The sequence below is a fragment of the Schistocerca cancellata genome, chromosome 2 (genome assembly GCF_023864275.1).
Source record: "Schistocerca cancellata isolate TAMUIC-IGC-003103 chromosome 2, iqSchCanc2.1, whole genome shotgun sequence".
Taxonomy (NCBI): domain Eukaryota; kingdom Metazoa; phylum Arthropoda; class Insecta; order Orthoptera; family Acrididae; genus Schistocerca; species Schistocerca cancellata.
Window position 1 is genome coordinate 64,228,439 of NC_064627.1, and position 8,833 is coordinate 64,237,271.

General features: G+C 45.7%; 1 non-coding gene across 1 annotated transcript; it reads left to right on the forward strand.

Moving 5' to 3' along the window:
• The first annotated feature begins 1,093 nt into the window (after nt 1-1,093).
• On the forward strand, nt 1,094-1,166 carry Trnav-aac (transfer RNA valine (anticodon AAC)). The gene has a single exon. It is a non-coding gene; the product is annotated as a tRNA-Val (tRNA).
• Nucleotides 1,167-8,833: the final 7,667 nt, after the last annotated feature.

The following is an 8,833-nucleotide window of genomic DNA, read 5'->3' on the forward strand; positions in this document are numbered from 1 at the left end:
TCCGGTGGCGCCACTAGCGCGGGACAGTGACGGGATACTTCGCAGATGTGCCACTCGTCGGCACGGTAGAGACCTATCAGCCTGAAGAAAGCGATAATATCGGGTGGTTATAATTAAACTTTCCCTCTTTAACGCGTTATAATTAATCACCCTAAGACTACCAAACTTTGTAGCTTTAATGTCAACGACATGGAGAAGAGAAACAAGGCAGAATTAGTTCAAATGAAACACTTTTAATGTGCTGCTACGGTACATCATACCATTACATACCGTTACAATTACTGCTTCAAAAGGGACTCAATATGGCGCCCATCAGTGTCCTGAAGAGTCTGAAAGCGGAGGATTGCATTCTGCACAGCACAATGAACCGTGTCCGTAGGTTTGCTGGCGACCTCCCTTGATATGCTGCGCTTCAGATCGGCACATGTGTGAATGTTCGCCTGGTAAAGCCTCTCCTACAGGTAGCCACACAACCATTACATACCGTTACCATTACTGCTACAAAAGGGACTCAATATGGCGCCCACCAGTGTCCTGAAGAGTCTGAAAGCGGAGGATTGCATTCTGCACAGCACAATGAACCGTGTCCGTAGGTTTGCTGGCGACCTCCCTTGATATGCTGCGCTTCAGATCGGCACATGTGTGAATGTTCGCCTGGTAAAGCCTCTCCTACAGGTGACCACACAACTAGAAATCAGAGAGAGTGATGTCAAGTGATCGTACCGGCCAAGCATTTGGAAACCATCGGCTGACATTCTATCATTTCGGAGCAGCAGGTGCCGCCTAGCCCAGGCGCCGTGCCGCTAACGAACCTATTGCCTTTCGTGACATCTTTTGCAATAACGACTGCGCGAATCGACGGTATCTTGAAAGGAAAGAAAGAGCAGCAGATGCTGCTGAGGACTCTCCCTCGAGCGTTTCCGATGACTTTTTGAGCTCTTATTCGTCATGGCATTCAGGCAGTCTAGGGTGCTGTCGGTTGTTGCACACGAATGCGAAATACCTGCATTGTGCGTTTCCGCAAAGTGATTTTTACGCCACAATTGGCGATCGTCCTACAAGTTGTATCGGATGTGGAGGGCAGAGCGTAGCAGTTTCCGTGGTGTAGCGGTTACAACGTCTGCCTAACACGCAGAAGGTCCCCGGTTCGATTGCGGGCGGAAACACGTTTTCGTCGCACTCAGCAAGACACTTGCTACGATCTGTACTGTGAGCATTTAAATCAACTTCAAACGTTCCACCAGCATCTTGCATGAAAACTGTTGAGTTCAATGCGACTCTCTCCTGCAGGACGGATATAGCATTCTGGCGAAGCACATAGCTGTCACAATGCATGTCTTTGGTCCTTGAGCGCCAACGTGTTCAAAAAAGAATGGGCAAATGACGAACGTCATATGGTGACACGTTCACCAAACAGAGGGACTTCACGCACAGTGACTGGAGGTGGAGATCCCCACACTCGGCAATTCTGTGTGTTCACATCACCTATAAGAGAAATACGAACTTCGTCTGTCCACAGGATGACAACTTCAATCCCTGCGAGAAAGTAGAGAGAGAAGTCAACACGCCGTTGTGCGTCCTTTGGTGCAAGCTCCTGAACGATATGTAACTTCTAAGGATACCATTTGAGAATGGTTCGAAGCACCTTCCGACCTTCCGTACAGTGGACCGCCGGATGTTCAAGTGTCGTGACACAGCACGCGCATTGACTGACGATCGGGAATTGAGCGCAGCGTTGTCTGTCATAGCAACAGTTATTTCATCAACCACCTGTGGTGCAACTGGTGATCGGCCTCTTCCCGGAGCGACGCCCAGTTCTCCAATTGATTCGATCTTCTTCATCATGCTCCGCACAGCAGGTGGAGAAAGAGGACCCTTCCATAATCCTTTCAGCCGGCGATATTCTCGAAGTGTAGCTGAAGCATTACTGTTGGTTTGATAATAGAGCTTCACCAATAATGCCCTGCTCCTTCTGTCCAAGTCCATGTTGACATGTCAACATGTGCACTGCGACTGGTCAGGTGTGTGCGACTACGAAACACGATGACTGATCACAGCACCTGGTGGCCATAGTTGCAATTGGACGACGGCGCTGTGGCGCATCTAAATCATGCACAACATATGCGGTGTCACCGCCAGACACCACACTTGCTAGGTGGTAGCTTTAAATCGACCGCGGTCCGTTAGTACATGTCGGACCCGCATGTCGCCACTGTCAGTAATTGCAGACCGAGCGCCACCACACGGCAGGTCTAGAGAGACGTACTAGCACTCGCCCCAGTTGTACGACGACTTTGCTAGCGACTACACTGACGAAGCCTTTCTCTCATTTGCCGAGAGACAGTTAGATAGCCTTCAGCTAAGTCCATGGCTACGACCTAGCAAGGCGCCATTAACCATTTCTAGAGAGAGTCTCACTTGTATCATCAAGAATGCTGTATACAAATGATGGATTTAAGTTAAGTATTACAGAAGCTACGTACTTTTCTTTATAGCATTCATTCCGTATCCCGTTTCAGACCTCAGCAAGCCTGCTTGAATTTAACGCGTGCATTTCGGCTACTTCCGAGTGGCGTGGCTGTCTTGATACGCCACAACAACATATAATTGACAATAATCCTACCAAGGTTGGTACTCATAAGGTAATTAGTTTTCGTGTTATAACGTGTTAAATAGGGAAAGTATAATTATAGCTACCCGATACGTTGTTTGGGGTGGCACGTTTACCATACAGAGGAACTTCATGCACAGTGAGTGGAGGTGGAGATCCCCACAGTCGGCAGTTCAGTGGTTTCTACATATACTAAAGTTCCGTCCGAATAGTCCTCAGAACACCCTACGGGACTGACCGACCGCCGTGTCATCCTCAGCCCATAGGCATCACTGGAATCGGATAAGGAGGAGCATGTGGTCAGCACATTCCTCTCCCAGCCATTGTCAATTGTGGTTTGTGTATATAGTTTTCTATATACGTGAGTCGTTCAATAAGTAATGCGCCACATTTCTTTTTAAATTTCATTAATACACATAGACAAGCGTTCTTGTTGGTGCTTCACATTTGATGTGTGTTCTGTGTGCCTGTGATGTTCCGAACCGTTCTGGCAGATGGCAGAGCCGTAGTACAACGTCAAAATGGAGTCTACATACGACTCACGTAACACGCAGCGAGCTGTTACTGAATTATTGCGTGCGGAAAAAGAAACCGTGGTGAGCATCCATAAACGTTTGTGTGCAGCGTATCGCGATGCTGCAGTTGATAGGAATTCAGTTGGGTGATGGGTAAAGAAAGTTACAGCCTCAGGAAATACAGAAACGGAGCTCCATGATCGGCCACGCTAGGGACATCCTGTCACAGCGACTGCTCCACACTTGCTGAACCGTGCGGATGCCATTATTCTTGCCGACCGGCGCATCACGACTCGACAATTAGCTCCACAGGTGACGGTTGGCTTTGGAAGTGCGTCTGCAGTGATTGTGACCCTCGGATATTCAAAGAGGTGCTCACGATGGGTTCCACGAATGCTCACAGCGGATCACAAGATTCAAAGAATGGCCATTTCATCTGAATTGTTGGAACATTATAAGATCGACGGAGAGGCCTTTCTGTCACGGAGCTTTACGGGGGACGAAAGCTGGGTGCACGACTTTGAGCAGGTAACCAACAAGCAGACCATGGAGTGGCATCATCCTCATTCACCACAAAAGAAGAAATTCAAGGCAACCTCCTCTGCCGGAAAAGTCATGGTGACAGTATTCTGGGATTGTGATGGCGTGATTCTCGTGGATGTGATGCCAAAGGGTCAACCATCAATTCAGAGGCATACGTGAAGACTCTGAATAAACTCAAGAACCGTTTCCGACGTGTCCGATCGAACAAGAATCCAGCAGAAATCTTGCTCCAACACGATAATGTACGCCCCCCACACAAGTCTGAGAATGGAAGAACACATCGCCAAATTGGGTAGTACATCACTGCCTCATCCACCCCACAGTCCAGGCTTGGCACCCTCGGAATTCTATCTATTTGGGCCGCTGAAAGATTCTCTACGGGGAACACACTTGATGACGAGAGTATAAGTCGTGTAGCGAAAACATGGCTAAGCTACAGGAAGAAGAGCTTTTACCAGCAGGGAATACGTGATCTACCACAACGTTGGCGTACGTTCGTAGAACGTGATGGAGACCAGGTAGAAAAATAGGACATGGACAAGACATTTTCATGTATGTTGTTGTTGAGGTCTTCAGACCTGAGACTGGTTTGATGCAGCTCTCCATGCTACTCCATCCTGTGCAAGCTGCTTCATCTCCCAGTACGTACTGCAGCCCACATCCTTCTGAATCTGCTTAGTGTATTCATCTCTAGGTCTCCCTCTGCGATTTTTAGCCTCCACGCTGCCCTCCAATACTAACCGATACAGTTCCCCACAGTCGTTTAATGAACAAAGTAAGAGCATATGGACTATCAGACCAATTGTGTGATTGGATTGAGGAGTTCCTAGATAACAGGACGCAGCATGTCATTCTCAATGGAGAGAAGTCTTCCGAAGTAAGAGTGATTTCAGGTGTGCCGCAGGGGAGTGTCATAGGACCGTTGCTATTCACAATATACATAAATGACCTGGTGGATGACATCGGAAGTTCACTGAGGCTTTTTGCAGATGATGCTGTGGTGTATCGAGAGGTTGTAACAATGGAAAATTGTACTGAAATGCAGGAGGATCTGCAGCGAATTGACGCATGGTGTAGGGAATGGCAATTGAATCTCAATGTAGACAAGTGTAATGTGCTACGAATACACAGAAAGATAGATCCTTTATCATTTAGCTACAAAATAGGAGGTCAGCAACTGGAAGCAGTTAATACCATAAATTATTTGGGAGTACGCATTAGGAGTGATTTAAAATGGAATGATCATATAATGTTGACCGTCGGTAAAGCAGATGCCAGACTGAGATTCATTGGAAGAATCCTAAGGAAATGCAATCCGAAAACAAAGGAAGTAAGTTACAGTACGCTTGTTCGCCCACTGCTTGAATACTGCTCAGCAGTGTGGGATCCGTACCAGATAGGGTTGATAGAAGATATAGAGAAGATCCAACGGAGAGCAGCGCGCTTCGTTACAGGATCATTTAGTAATCGCGAAAGCGTTACGGAGATGATAGATAAACTCCAGTGGAAGACTCTGCAGGAGAGACGCTCAGTAGCTCGGTACGGGCTTTTGTCAAAGTTTCGAGAACATACCTTCACCGAAGAGTCAAGCAGTATATTGCTCCCTCCTACGTATATCTCGCGAAGAGACCATGAGGATAAAATCAGAGAGATTAGAGCCCACACAGAGGCATACCGACAATCCTTCTTTCCACGAACAATACGAGACTGGAATAGAAGGGAGAACCGATACAGGTACTCAAGGTACCCTCCGCCACACACCGTCAGGTGGCTTGCGGAGTATGGATGTAGATGTAGATGTAGATCCCTTGATGCCTCAGAACATGTTCTACCAACCGGTCCCTTCTTCTTGTCAAGCTGTGCCACAAATTTCTCTTCTCTCTAATTCTATTCAATGCCTCCTCATTAGTTATGTGATCTACCCATCTAATCTTCAGCATTCTTCTTTAGCACCACATTTCAAAAGCTTCTATTTTCTTCATGTCCGAACTATTTATCGTCCATGTTTCACTTCCATACATGGCTACACTCGATACAAATAGTCGCTGACACTTAAATCTATACTCGATGTTAACAAATTTCTCTTCTTCAGAAACGCTTTCCTTGCCGTAGCCAGTCTACATTTTATATCCTCTCCGACAATTTTCATGTATATTATCGCCAAATTCTGACACTTAACAATAAATATGTTCTGAGAAAAAAATGTGGGGCATTGATTTTTGAACGACCCTCGTATCTGGAATGTATGCTTCTTATTGTGATTGGAAATAGTCACATGAAGAAATTTAATTCCTTCTGTTGTCTGATGTTCATCCGTGAAGCTGATCTTTGGTTGCATTTTACCTATTTCACTTTATAGGACGTTACGTTTTTCTTTTGGGCCACTGGATTTTGCTGAACAAGCAGCAGAGAGCGCTTCGTATCGCAACGCCACACACACACTTGTTGACGGCCGGCTGATTCCCGTGGACAAAGGCGGCAGGCGTGTCCTGGGGTAGCTGAGGTGAGGCGCGGCCCGTTTGTTTGCTCGAGTTTCCCGCCGCTTCCTGTGGCGTGGGCGCCGACGCGGGAGCAGCTCCTCGCCCTCGGTGCGTAGCTCCTTTGTCCGCACGCACAGTAACAGAATATGTCGCCTCCCTGCGGTGCGCGCATCCTCCCCCCGGCCACCGCCTTTTTCGTCTCTACTTCCACAGTCCGCCGCGGTAACCGGCCGGCGGCCCGTGAGCAGACAACGTGCCGCGCCGTCACCCCGCACCGTCTTTGTTGTCCGACGAGTGCAGAACCTGCGAGGAACCGTCTAGACTCAGTACAGCAAAAGGCTCATTATGTAGATACGGGACCGCCAGAGATAAGCAGTGTTGCAATGATGACTGAGACTTAGAATGTTTATAAACAAGTGCGCTTACAAAACTGCCAGATCGTACAAAGGCAAAGCAGTAAAGGAAACAAAAGAAAAATTCGGAGTAGGTATTAAAAACCATGGAGAAGAAATAAAAACCTTGAGGTTTGCCGATGACATTGTAATTCTGTCAGAGACAGCAAAGGACCTGGAAGAGCAGTTGAACGGAATGGACAGTGTCTTGAAAGGAGGATATAAGATGAACATCAACAAAAGCAAAACGAGGATAATGGAATGTAGTCGAATTAAGTCGGGTGATGCTGAGGGAATTAGATTATGAAACGAGACATTTAAAGTAGTAAAGGAGTTTTGCTATTTGGGGAGCAAAATAACTGATGATGGTCGAAGTAGAGAGGATATAAAATGTAGACTGGCAATGGCAAGGAAAGCGTTTCTGAAGAAGAGAAATTTGTTAACATCGAGTATAGATTTAAGTGTCACGAAGTCATTTCTGAAAGTATTTGTATGGAGTGTAGACATGTATGGAAGTGAAACATGGACGGTAAATAGCTTGGACAAGAAGGGAATAGAAGCTTTCGAAATGTGGTGCTACAGAAGAATGCTGAAGATTAGATGGGTAGATCACATAACTAATGAGGAAGTATTGAATAGGATTGGGGAGAAGAGAAGTTTGTGGCACAACTTGACCAGAAGAAGGGATCGGTTGGTAGGACATGTTCTGAGGCATCAAGGGATCACCAATTTAATATTGGAGGGCAGTGTGGAGGGTAAAAATCGCAGGGGGAGACCAAGAGATGAATACACTAAGCAGATTCAGAAGGATGTCGGTTGCAGTAGGTACTGGGAGATGAAGAAACTTGCACAGGATAGAGTAGCATGGAGAGCTGCATCAAACCAGTCTCAGGACTGAAGACCACACCAACAACAACAACAAGACAGCAACAGTGGTCAGATGAGAGAAGAGGAATAAAGTTGCTGACATGCGCCTCAGTGACATTAGTGGCATGCGATTTTGCAACTGTTGAACCTACAACACTTCGAAGATTAACAAGTAATGAAACTTTACATATTGTGGGCACATAGTATAAATTTTGAGAGGCATCAAAGGGAAGCAGTGATTGAGAAGGCAGTGAGACGGGGTTGTAGCCTACACCCTGTGTTCTTCAATCTGTACATTGAGTAAGACATAAGGGAACTGAAAAAAAAAAAAAAATTCGAGTAGGAATTAAAGTTCAGGAAGGAGAAATAAAAATTCTGAGATTTGCCTACGACAGCGAAATTATGTCAGAGACAGCAAAGGACTTGCAAGAGCTGTTGAACGGAACGGACAGCGTCTTAAAAGGAGGACATAAGATGAGTAATAGCAAAAGCAAAAAGGATAATGGAACTTAGTCGAATTAAACCAGGTGATGCTGAACGGATTGGATTAGGAAACAAGACGCTTAAAGTAGTAGATGAGTTTCGTTATTTGAGCAGTAAAATAACTTACGATGGCCAAACTAGAGATGTATAAAATGTAGACTGCCAATGGCAAGAAAAGCGTTTCTGAATAAAAAAAATTTGTTAAAATCGAATATAGATTTAAATGTTAGAAAGACATTTCTGAAGATATTTGACTGGTGCGTAGACAAGTATTGAAATAGAACAAGGGCGATAAACAGTTCAGACAAGAACAGAATAGAAGCATTTGAAATATGGTGCTACCCAATAATGATGAAGATTAGTTAGGTAGATCGCGTAATTAATGAGGAAGTACTGCATAGAATTGGGGAGAAAACAAATTTTGGTGCAATCTTACTAAGAGAAGCGATTTTTGGGTAGGACACATCTGACACGTCAAGGGATCGCCACATTAGTATTGGAGGGAAGTGTGGGAAGTGAAAATCGTAGAAGGAAACTAAGAGATAAATACAGTAAGCGGGTTCAGAAGACCGTACAGGGGATATGCAAAATAATGAACAGTGCTAGTAATGGGATGGTTGTGTTTGATGGTCAACAAGACACGTAGGGCAGGTGTCTCTCTGTACTGTGCGTGTTCAGTACGGACAAGGTATCAATGCAGGTTGTTTATGAGTAGTGAACACTTCGTTTTTGTGTTCAGAAGCGGGGAACGACGTGCAGTGAAAGACCTAACAGAGTTCCAGAGGGCGCAGATTGTGTAGGCCCATTTAGCTGGAGCATCAGTAACCAAGACAAGAAACTTACTGAATGTTTCAAGAGCAACTGTTTCAACAGTCATGACAGCCTACACAAAACATGGAAAGACATCACCGCGTGAACGTAATAGTGGGCGCAAATCAAAAT